This window comes from Bubalus kerabau, chromosome 16 (genome assembly GCF_029407905.1).
Source record: "Bubalus kerabau isolate K-KA32 ecotype Philippines breed swamp buffalo chromosome 16, PCC_UOA_SB_1v2, whole genome shotgun sequence".
Classification (NCBI taxonomy): domain Eukaryota; kingdom Metazoa; phylum Chordata; class Mammalia; order Artiodactyla; family Bovidae; genus Bubalus; species Bubalus kerabau.
In genome coordinates this window covers 52,254,868-52,267,865 of record NC_073639.1, presented here as the reverse complement: position 1 = coordinate 52,267,865, position 12,998 = coordinate 52,254,868, and positions in this window count along the sequence as shown.

Here is a 12,998-nt window from a genome sequence, read left to right as displayed (position 1 = left end):
TAGTGCTATGCATACTATTATGTAACCTAATTTTTTCCCTCTCCGAAATGTGTCTCTGTCTACATCAGTACACATTTTCCTCTTTCCTTTTTTTTTTTCAGATGCACTCTTTTCGATTACATATTCTGTTGGATATAATGCAATTTATCGAACTAGTTCCTTGATGGTGGACATATGGGTTGTTCTCAATCTTTTGCTCTCACCACAAAAATGCATCAGTGAATACTCTTACGGACATGTATTCCTGCATTTCATATATATGGGTGGGATATTTTCACAGCAGAAGAGTAGATGGGTCAAAGGTATGTGTATTTCTAATTTGATGAACACTGCCAAATTAATCCATATGGAGCTTGTATCAGCTTACGTTTCCACCATCTACGTAGGAGCGTCTGCTCTCCCTCAGCTTTACCAGCACAGCGTGTTGCCAGGCTTTGGGATCTGTGCCAAGCTGCTAGGTTAAAAACATAATATTTCAATCTGCTTCTAGTCTATACTTGTGAGGCTATGGAGTCAAGTTGAACCTTTTCCCATATGTTTGAGAGTAGTTTTTTTTCCATGTCTGTTCACAAATGGCATTTTCAAGTCTCTGTATTTTCCCATACCAAATTTTTAAATTAGAATACCTTTGCCTCCCTACAGCTGGGGAGTTCCTTAATCCCACCCTCGAGTTCATGACTCATTAGAACTCTCAGAACTCAGCAAAACTATTATACTCATACTGCTGTTTTTCAGTCGCTAAATTGTGTCTGACTCTTTGCAACCCCATGGACTGCAGCACATCAGGATCCTCTATCCTTCACTATCTCGAGTTTGCTTGAACTCACGTCCATACTGTTGGTGTTGCTATCTAACTGTCTCATCCTCTGCTGCCCCCTTCTCCTCCTGCCCTCAGTCTTTCCCAACATCAGGGTCTTTTCCAGTGAGTCAGCTCTTCGCCTCAGGTGGCCAAAGTATTGGAGCTTCAGCTTCAGCATCACTCCTTCCAGTGAATATTCAGGGTTGATTTCCTTTAGGATTGACTGGTTTGATCTCCTTGCTGTCCAAGGGACATACTCATGATTATGTTTTATTAGAGCAAAAGGATACAGGATAGAATTAGCAGGTGGAAGACATATATAAGGATGATAATGAATGAAGAAGTACATTGTGGGTAGCTAGCTCAGCGTAGAGTGTAGTATTCCAACATGAGCTCTTCCAGGGATTCCTGGAAGACCCAGTTGAATTTGGGAATAGAGTCGGACATGATTTAGCAACTGAACAATAGAATTTGAGTACGAGGAACACTGGGTCAGGAATTTTGTATTAGTCAGGATGGGTTATCTGACATAAACAGTGGCTAACACAGTTTGTTCCTTGTTCATTTAACAGTTTGGAGCATGTGTATAGTAGGCATCTTCCACATGGTGACTCAGGAACCCAGATTCTTTCCATCTTGCGGCTCTGCCCTTCTCTAGGGCTTCACCATTTAGCTGGTGGATGGGGGAAAGACGGAGATCATACCCACAGGCTTTCTTTGCTCCATGCTTTAATTGGAAGAAATCATTTTCTCCCATATTTCTATTGACCACGCCTCAGGCATTTGCTTTCTTCCGCCACAAGGAACCCTGAGAAATTTAGTTAAGCTGTGTTTCCAAGTGGAAAGGAAATTAGGGTTTGGTGAATCCTTAGCAGCATCTGCCAGAGTCCCTGAACTAAACAGCTTTATCTCCTTGCTTTCCCCTCACTGTTGGGTAGGATGGAGTTCACCTAAGCTCGCTAGTGTCAGAAACAGGAGTGTGAGGTCAAGGAGGAGGAGGATGAAGGAGGAATGAAAGCACTTCAGACGGGGAGGCGGACAGGCAGCCAGGGGGGTGCCCTGATGAATTCGCAAACACCGGCTCCAGAGTCTTTCCTGGATCACCTGTAAGTGCCTTCCTTGCCATGCAAACCGTTGCTAAGTATTTTTAGCAAGGCCAAAAGTTCCCTTAAGCACCGTAATTATCTCCATTGGAGATGTCAGGAGAGTTTACTGTTAAAGCAGGAGTTGACTTTCCACCAGCATGATAAGAAAGTACGCCCTGTGCTGTGTTGTATCTTTGGGACAGAGCGCTCCTGCAGAGATATTACATATGGACTGGGGACTCACTTGTCCTTTGGGGGAACCAAAGAGGCATCATTTGTCTTCTGTGGAGTAGGGTAGAGTACGTTATTCTGATCTGCACCACTCCCACCTCAGGAGGGAAGAAAATCAGTCGACACTCTGTGCAAAAGCTTCCCTCGTTAGACCCAGCTCTGATGAGAACCCCTGGGGATCTTGCTGGTCTGAAGGCAGCACCCAGGCTGGATTCCACAGGAAAAAAAAACACACACACACACACACACCTGAGGTTATGCAAGAGAGCTTTCTCAGAAAACTGTGTAAAGAGAAATAGAACATGAGTGTTTTGATCCACCAGGAGAGAAGTCATCTGTTGAAATAAATGGGCTGAGAGAGAGGAGGTTGATTGTGAGGATCAAGAGAGTATGTCTGGGGGAGCCAAGCCCCCCAGACCTGAGGTCAGGCTCTGCCAATGACTAGCTCTGTGGTAGTGGGCAGGTCCTCTATTACCTCATACATATAAATGGGAGCCTGTAAGGTAAGTCCATGACTGGCCAGCTGAGGCTGATTATTTCCCAGTAACAACCGCCAGATCCAGAGACCTACAAACCCTGAGATTCATTTCAGGCTCATATTATATGTCTACCATGACAGAATGGCTCCCGTTTACGATGCTTCCAATCTTGTGGCGGAAGAAAAAGAAGAGTGCAAATCAGTCAGTGATGCTCTGTCTGGGAAATAGTGAAAGGCATGTCTATTCACATCCCATTGTCTAAAGCAAGTCAGTGGTGATGCCTGACCGCATGGTTCTCCCATAGAAACTGGGCCTTAGGGGAGGAGCAGGAGTGACTGTTTTAAACAACAACCCATGGCACACGGGCTTAGTTGCCCAGCAGCATCTGGAATCTTAGTTCCCAGACCAGGGATTGGACTCATGTTCCCTGCATTGGCAGGTGGATTCTTAACCACTGGACCACCAAGGAAGTCCCCCTCTAGTAAACTTTTTTCTTTAATTTATTTTTGAGTAGAGGATAATTGCTTTACAATATTATGTTGGTTTCTGCCGTACAGCAATGTGAATCAGCCATAAGTATACGTATGTCCCCTCCTTCTTAAACCTCCCCCTCCACCCCTTACCCCATCCCACCCCTCTAGGTGGTCACAGAGTCCTGCACTGTGCTCCCTATGTTATACACATGTTGGTTTTATTTCTAGTTTTTAAGGAACCTCTGCAGTGGCTGTATCAATGTATTCTACTTTCCGTCTCTGTGAATTTGAATTCCAGGTACCTTGTATAAGTGGAATGATGCAGTGTTTGTCCTTCATATCATTTATTCTACCAGGCACAGTGTTTTCAAGGTCCACCTATGTTGTAGCATTATATCAAATGTTCATTCCTTTTAATGGCCAAGTAGCATTCCATTGTAGATAGACACCACATTTTGCTTAACCACTCATCTCTAGATGGACACTTGGATTGTCTCTACCTTTTAAATATTGTGAATAATGCTTCCAGGAATGTGGTATACAAATAACCTTGAGTCTCCACTTTTAATTCTTCAAAATTACTCTTTAAAAAAAAATTTATTTGGCTGTGCTGTGTCTTAGTTGCAACACGAGGGATCTTCAGTCTTTGTTGCGGTATGTGGGTTCTTCAGTTGCAGCACGCAAATAGTTGCAGCATGTGGGATCTTGTTTCCTGATCAGGGATTGAACCTTGGCCCCCTGCATTGGAAGCACAGAGTCTTAGCCACTGGGCCATCAGGGAAGTCCTCTTCAAAATTATTCTTGCTGATTCATTACCATGCTGGAAAACTTCATAGCACACACTCTGTCTCAGAAAACCAACACACACATCTTCATATTTCTCTTACTGAACAAGTGTTGATGAATCTGCTCAATTTAATTGTCTCTACTTTCCTTTGGGGTTCTTCTGACTCATTAGTTTTCAGCAAATCTCTGTCATTATTTCCAGAAATTTATATGCTCATCAGTAACTGTAAGCCATTCTCTTCCTGTGATTTTCCCCTATCTTCAGTAAAAACTTTCCAGTCCGGTGTGCCACCTCTCCAAGTCTTGCTAAATAATGACAGTCAATTTTACTGAATTGTGTCAAGAATAATGGATTAAAATCACTCCTCCCTGGGAGCACATTTGCATCTGCCTAGGATCTAAAGAATCTTAACTAAGGGCAATGTCGAATGCAGGGAGTTTTGGCATCCAGCTACCATGATGGAGGGAAGGGTAATTGGAGTTTGAGGACTTTTCTAGTTTAGGAAGCCCCTCATCACAACAACTGACCATCAATCAGGCTGTCAGCTTTGCACCAAGAAAGATGTGCAGTCAGCCCCAAAGTCTGCCTCTGCCCCCAGCCCTGGCTTGCTGCTTGCATCTGCTTTGCCAGGGAACCCTGTGGATCCTGAGAGAGAAGCTGTTTTTCACGGCCCCTCTCTCCCACTAACAGCCAGGAAATCCACTCAAAGGTCAGCTCTGTTTTTGAGAGATGTGACATTTTTTCAGTCAGTTAATGACAAACTGGGGAATTGAAGTGTGTCGGTCCGTGATGCTCAGATCAGGGGAAGACAGATGGCTCATATTTGAACTTCAGACTTTGGGTGAAAGAGTAGGAATCTGCTTCTGTGCGTGCACACACACACACACATACAGTCTCCCCAAATGGCCTCCATGAATCACAGCTTGTGACACACAAGTGCTGGCTGGTCCTCTCGGGTGAGTGCTTTGCCTTCCTCTAGAGGTTTAAGTCAGAGAAGGCAATGGCACCCCACTCAAGTACTCTTGCTTGGAAAATCCCATGGACGGAGGAGCGTGGTGGGCTGCAGTTCATGCGGTCGCTAAGAGTTGGACATGACTGAGCAACTTCACTTTCTCTTTTCACTTTCATGCACTGGAGAAGGAAATTGCAAACCACTGAAGTGTTCTTGCCTGAAGAATCCCAGGGATGGGGTAGCCTGGTGGGCTGCCGTCTATGGGGTTGCACAGAGTCGGACATGACTGAAGTGACTTAGCAGCAGAGGTTTAAGTTCTCTTTGTACCTTTCATGGAGACCAGCACATTCCAGAAGCACTGCTTACATTCCTCATCTGTAAGGGGTTGGAGAGGTGAAATGGTAAATGCCTGTTATATCTTAATGGGTCCATCCTTACTCACCCCTCTCCAGCCCATGCTGCACACAGCACTCAGAGGCATCTTGTATCAATACAAGTTGCAAACAGGATGATGGCCCAGCTGAGAGCTTCTCATTACATTGCGAAGAAAAATCTTACCTCCCAACACAGCCATAGAAAGTAGAAAAGTGTCAGTTGCTCAGTCGTGTCCAACTCTTTGTGACCCCATGGAGTGTAGCCCACTAGGCTGCCCTGCCCATGGGATTCTTCAGGCAAAAATGCTGGAATGGGCAGTCATTCCCTTCTCCAGGAGATCTTCCTTACTCAGGGATCGAACTCAGGTCTCCCGCACAGTGTGCAGCTTCTTTATTGGCTGAGCCACCAGGGACGCCTCTAGGATGGCCCTGCCCCTCCTGTCCCTTGGGGACGCTGCACCTTGACCCTTGCCATCCTCTCTCCTGTGGCAACTCCTCCCCCCACGCTCAGATGGCTGACTCTTATGTCACATCCTGTACAGAGACCTCGTTGTTCACCTCCAAAGAGCTGTCTACTTAGGACTTCACTGTATCACCCAGTTTTGTTTTTTGTTTTTAAATTTTATTTATCTATTGTTTTTGTCTGTGCTGAGTCATTGTTGCTGTGCGGGCTCTTCTCTAGTTGCATCGAGTGAGGGCTGCTCTTTTTCTGCATGGATCACCCAGTTTTATCTCCTGTATGGCACCTGTCAGTGTCTGAAATGACCTTGTCCATCGATGGCTTTCTTTGCTAACCATTTGCCCCACCTCCGCCCACTGTGCTGGACCCCACGCTGATAACACTAGGCGCCAGCAGGGGCGCTCCAGAGAGGCATGAAAAATGAATGAATCCTTCAGTTGAGTTCAGTCACTCAGTCATGTCCACCTCTTTGCGACCCCATGGACTGCAGAACGCCAGGCCTCCCTGTCCATTGCCAGCTCCTGGTGTTCACCCAAACTCATGTCCATTGAGTCCATTGATGGCCATCCAGCCATCTCATCCTCTGTCATTCCCTTCTCCTCGTACCTTCAATCTTTCCCAGCATCAGGGTCTTTTCAAATGAGTGACTTCTTCGAATCAGGTGGCCAAAGTATTGGAGCATCAGTCCTTCCAATGAATATTCGGGACTCATTTCCTTTAGGATGGACTGGTTGGAACTCCTTGCAGTCCAAGGGACTCTCAAGAGTCTTCTCCAACACCACAGTTCAAAAGCATCAGTACTTTGGCACTCAGCTTTCTTTATAACCCAACTCTCACATCCATACATGGCTACTGGAAAAAACACAGCTTTGACTAGACGGACCTTTGTTGGCAAATAAAGGTCTCTGCTTTTTAATATGCTTTCTAGATCGGTCATAACTTTTCTTCCAAGCAGCAAACGTCTTTTAATTTCATGGCTGCAGTCACCATCTGCAGTGATTTTGGAACCCAAAAAAATAAAGTCTGTCACTGTTTCCATTGTTTCCCCATCTATTTGCCATGAAGTGATGGGACCAGATGCTATGATCTTAGTTTTCTGAATGTTGAGTTTTAAGCCAACTTTTTCACTCTCCTGTTTCAATTTCATCAAGAGGCTCTTTAGTTCTTCTTTGCTTTCTGCCATAAGGGTGGTGTCATCTGCATATTTGAGGTTATTGATATTTCTCCCAGCAATCTCGATTTTAGCTTATGCTTCATCCAGCCCAGAGTTTCTTACAATGTACTCTGCATATAAGTTAAAAAAGCAGGGTGGCAATATACAGCCTTGACATACTTCTTTCCCAATTTGGAACCAGCCTGTTGTTCCATGTCCAGTTCTAACTATTGCTTCCTGACCTGCATACAGATTTCTCAAGAGGCAGGTCAGGTGGTCTGGTATTCCCATCTCTTTCAGAATTTTCCACAGTTTGTTGCGGTCCACACAGTCAAAGGCTTTGGCATAGTCAATAAAGCAGAAGTAGATGTTTTTCTGGAACTCTCTTGCTTTTTCCATGATCCAGCGGATGTTGGCAATTTGATCTCTGGTTCCTCTGCCTTTTCTAAAACCAGCTTGAACATCTGGAAGTTCATGGTTCACGTACTGTTGAAGCCTGGCTTGGTGAATTTTGAGCATTACTTTACTAGTATGTGAGATGATTGCAATTGTGCAGTAGTTTGAGCATTCTTTGGCATTGCCTTTCTTTGGGAATCCTTGTAGACCTGTAATCATATTATATACTATTGTACATCAATTTTAAGTAGTTTATCAGTTTAAATCTCAACATTTAATCAAAAAAAGATTAATGATAAATAAGACCATGGATATGAATACCAAAAAAATGAATGAATGAATGGATAAGCAGCAATTTCTGATGTTGCCAGAAAACTAAGCGACACAAGGTATATGAAGCTCTCAGCACCAGGACTGGTCATGCAGTTGGTGTCACATTAATGTTATTTATCATTATTACCATCGAGAAGTTTCACTGGAAGATAGCGCTCACAGCCTGGACCACAGGCTGACTTTGTATAATTTGGGGGATTAAAAAAAATATGTTTATATATTTATTTATTTGGCTGCACTTGTCTTAGCTGGACTGTGCAGGATCTTCAATCTTCATTGCACGTGCAGGATCTTTAGTTGTGCAACCTTTAGTTGCTACGTGTGGGAACTAGTTCCCAGACCAGGGATTGAACCCAGGCCCCCTGCATTGGACTACCAGGGAAGTCCCCTTGGAATGTTTTTTAAAAATTGAGCCACTCACAAAATGTTGGAGGGTTTACATTAAATCCTGATTTCTACATTCTTCTACACTCTCTGTCATCACCCTCCAAAAATCAGAAAATCTGGTGACACCAGACTCACATCCCTCATGGCAACAATGGCTGGCTGGTGCTGGACAGCACAGGCTGCTTTCCCTGGGAGTGTCTGGCCAGGTTGCCGCTGTCTCCCCTGTCATTGGGACTGTTCACCTGGCCCCTGGGTGCATCTGAGTTTTCAGGATGAATAGGGACCTGGTGATCACAGTAGAAACCTTGATTCCTACGGATCTACTTCTTGTAACCAAGGGCTGGGTTGAGGTGGGGGAACCGTAGTAAGCCTAAGCTCCTTCTCCTGACCCTCCAGGGCCACAGATGTCTCCTTGGGCCCTTCATGGCTGTGTGGTGTGGTCCGCAAAGCTGTGATGTTTGGGTTTCCCTCTGCTGCAGGCAAGTCCCCCAGGGTCTCAGATCTGGCTGACCAGGCCCTGGGTGATCCCCTTCCAACCTCCAGCTCTCTGCATTCATCTTATCGGGGAGAGTGATTCCTCGATTCCCATAAACTGCAGCCTCCTTCCAGATCTCAGATATTGGGGAGTTTCACTGCCAGTAAGGGGGCAGCATCCCACCATCTAGCTCAGCCTGCAGCAGGAGAATGGCAGACACATGTGGGTCTGACTGCTGGAGAGAATTAACAATCAGATGCTCTGGGAGAGGCCCTGTTGCTCCCAATTATCATCTCTGGGCAGGAACCACCACCCATTCAAACGGTTCAAATCAGCAAGTAATAAAGAACCCCATCCCTAATGTCCAGCCCCCACCCTCCCTCCCCACAAGGCTCTGCATACAGCTTGGACAAACCAGCCTCTAACAACCAATAATCAAGTGGCCTTTCTGAGCACAGGAGACTTACCAGCCCTGCCATAACTCAGGTAGGGTCTCTTCTGACACAGGAGTGGTCCACAGAGCAAGTAGGATGAAAAAGTGGTCTGGCTGCTGGTGGTTAGGAAGCTTTCCATGCTGTCACCCTGGAAATGTATGTTGCTGCAGAATGTTATGCTAGGGTTGCTGGTGCCAGGGGCTCTTTGAAAGTGCCAGACTTGAACACATTTCTCCCCATTCCATTAAAAGGGGACAGGAAGAATGGTCCCACACAGGCTTGTTATTTTATTAAGGGCTAATGGCTATAGTTTGTCAGCATAATTAGGATATGTATGGGGTCGCACAGAGTCAGACACGACTGATGCGACTTAGCAGCAGCAGCAGCATGTCTTTCCAGGCATCTCAGGATAAAGCATTGATTGGTAAGATGCTTTCTCTGGAGCAGATAAAACTCTTTCCTGGAACTTCCCAGGTGGTCCAGTGATAAAGAATCTGCCTCGCAATGCAGGGAACACAGGTTCCACCTCTGGTCAGGGAATTATGATCCCATATGCCCCAGAGCAACTAAGCCTGTGCATGGCAACTACTGAGCTTGTCTGCTCTGGAGCCCCTGCATTGCAACTAGAGAATCCATGCAAGGTAGTGAAAGATTCTGCAGGATGCAGCAAAGATCTTCTCTTGAGGTTCACACTGGTCACAGTAAATATTTTATTTTCAACAGACTTTTTATAACATCTTAAGGGTCTCACAGTTACAGAATTTCTCCCTAGTTGATGCTTCTTGATGACAAATCAAGAGGCATTTTAATCTCATCCATAACTTGTCTCCAAGCCGTATTTTCAGGAAGATTTGCTTCAGGGAGGCATCCCTACAGAGAACTAATTCCATCTGTGGAGTATGACTCCTTGTTACAACCTCATGGATTGATTTATATCATCGCTAGTAGATTAGGGGACTCATCATTTGGGGTTCATTTGTTACTGAGTCCAAGCTCACTTTGCTTGCCCCATGAGAGACAAATCAATCTGAGAGACCAGGTGTTGAGGCAAGGACTATGACTTTATTTGGAAAGGCAGCTGACCAAGAATACGGCAGACTAATGTCTCAAAATAACCCTCTTGTGGGTGTCTGGATGCCAGGTTCTTTTATGTATCAGAGATAGATGGAGGTGAGGAAGCAAAGTAAAAAGGTCATTTAGTCTTGCAAGTACCTCCTAGAATGGCAAGCTTCAGGCAGGGGAATGTACTAATTTCTTCCTTTCTGCCATCTACAGGTGGACAGAGTTCTGAAAAAAAGGTTTTAGCTTGAGTGGCTCAGACAGTAAAGAACCTGCCTGCAATGCAGGAGACTTGGGTTCGATCCCTGGGTCAGGAAGATCCCATGGAGGAGGACATGGCAACCCACTCCAGTACTCTTACCTGGAGAATCCCCATGGACAGAGAAGCCTGGCAGGCTACATTCCATAGAGTTGCAAAGAGTTGGACATGACTGGGTAACTAAGCACAGCAAGCACTCAGGCAGAGGGTCAGGATTCTCTGAGACAGGCCATAATATCTGATTATAATAATAAAAGTGGCCAAAAACACAGGTCTAGCATGAAGAGTCAAAATGGACTCTTTCCTGTTAGAATCCAGCATTCTTTTGTTGTAACAGAAAATGATTTTGACTAATTTTTCCCCACCAGGTCAGCTTTTTTTTTTTTTTTCTATTGGAGTATGTGTGTGTGCTCAGTTGCTAAGTCATGTCTGACTCTTGTGACCCCAAGGGCTGTAGCCCATCAGGCTCCTCTGTCCATGGGGTTTTCCAGGCAAGAATATCAGAGTGGGTTGCCATTTCCTCCTCTAGGGGGTCTTCCCCACTCAGGGACTAAACCTGCATCTCCTGCATCTCCTGCATTGGGAGGCAGATTCTTTACCACTGAGCCACCTGGGAAGCCCCTTATTGGGTGAATAGTTGATTTACAATGTTATGTTAGTTTCAGGTGTACAGCAAAGTGGTTCAGTTATACACACAAGTATACCTATCTTATATGATTTTGACTAATTTAAAGAGAAATAGCCTTTATTAGAAGGTAATGAGGTATCTTACAAAATAGAAAATTGGGAGGAGGGATAAATTAGGAGTTTAGGATTAACAGATACACACTACTATAAATAAAATAATCAACAGGGACCTAGTCTAGAGCACAGATACTCTACTCAATAGTCTGTGTTGACTGAAAAATCAGTCACAAACAGAAAGTAGAGAGCTATTTTATTTGGTGGGAATGTTTAGCACCCGAAGCCCTGGAGACAGCATCTCAGTAGCTCTGAGAAAACTGCTCAGGAGGCAGGAGGGGGAGTCATGCTCTATACTTGCTTGCAACAAAGGGGTGCAGGCAGTCTGAACATCAAAGATTATTGTTCCAGTTCCAGTTCAGTTGCTCAGTCGTGTCCGACTTTTTGCAACCCCATGAATCGCAGCATGCCAGGCCTCCCTGTCCATCACCAACTCCTGGAGTTCACTCAAACTCATGTCCATTGAGTCGGTGATGCCATCCAGCCATCTCATCCTCTGTCGTCCCCTTCTCCTCCTGCCCCCAATCCCTCCCAGCGTCCGAGTCTTTTCCAATGAGTCAACTCTTCGCATGAGGTGGCCAAAGTACTCGAGTTTCAGCTTTAGCATCATTCCTTCCAAAGAACACCCAGGGCTGATCTCCTTTAGAATGGACTGGTTGGATCTCCTTGCTGTCCAAGGGACTCTCAGGAGTCTTCTCCAACACTGCAGTTGAAAAGCATCAATTCTTTGGTGCTCAGCTTTCTTCCCAGTCCAACTCTCACATCCATACATGACCACTGGAGTTAAGTAGTAAGAAAATATAGATACCAAGTAAGGAGTTTAGCGCTCTTCTGTGTATGGGAAGATGCAAGTGTCTGGGCTCACTGAATTCATTCCTTTCATATGCACCTCAGCTATCTGGGGCCAAATCCTGTTTGTTTGTTTGTTTTTTAATTTCTCACATCCCCCAGGGCTCTTCAGCATTCACTGTAGGGGGGGTGACTGTAGGAGATCTGCTGGATCTCAGGCATCATGTCCCTTTTGGGAGCCCTCAGTCACATTTGGAGGCTTGAAGTCACTGATGGCTGTTACATCCTTGTTTATTGATATGATATTCCATTTCACATCTGTAATAACCTATATGGGAATACAATCTGAAAAAGAATGGACACATATATATGTATAACTAAATGACTTTGTTGTACACTTTAAACTAACACAACATTGTAAATCAACTATACCACAATCAGTTCAGTTCAGTTGCTCAGTCGTGTCCAACTCTTTGTGACCCCATGGACTGCAGCATGCCAGGCTTCCCTGTCCATTGCCAACTCCCAGACCCTACTCAAACTCATGTCCATTGAGTCGCTGATGCCATACAACCATCTCATCCTCTGTCATCCCCTTCTCCTCCCACCTTCAATCTTTCCCAGCATCAGGGTCTTTTCAAATGAGTTGGTTCTTCACATCAGGTGGCCAAAGTATTGGATTTTCAGCTTCAGCATCTGTCCTTCCAATAAATATTCAGGACTGATTTCCTTTAGGATGGGCTGCTTGGATCTCCTTGCTGTCCAAGGGACTCTCAAGAGTCTTCTCCAACACTGCAGTTCAAAACCATCATTCTTCAGTGCTCAGCTTTCTTTATAGTCCAACTCTCACATCCATCCATGACTAGAAAAACCATAGCCTTGACTAGACGGACCTTTGTTGGCAAAGTAATGTCTCTGCTTTTTAATATGCTGTCTAGGTTGGTTATAACTTTTCTTCCAAGGAATAAGGGTCTTTTAATTTCATGGCTTCAGTCACCATCTGCAGTGATTTTGGAACCCCAAAAAATAAAGTCTGTCACTGTTTCCATTGTTTCCCCATCTATTTGCCATGAAGTGATGGGACCAGATGCCATGATCTTAGTTTTCTGAATGTTAAGTTTTAAGCCAACTTTTTCACTGTCCTCTTTCACTTTCATCAAGAGGCTTTTTAGTTTTTTGCTTTCTGCCACAATATTAAATAAAAATTAAATTAATAAAAATTTAAAAAGTTAATAATAGATTTCTCTGAAATAGGAAATCAGGCTGAAACCTAGACTTAAAATGGACAGGAAAGAACCAAGGGATCAGACCATCAGTATAATGCAGAAACTG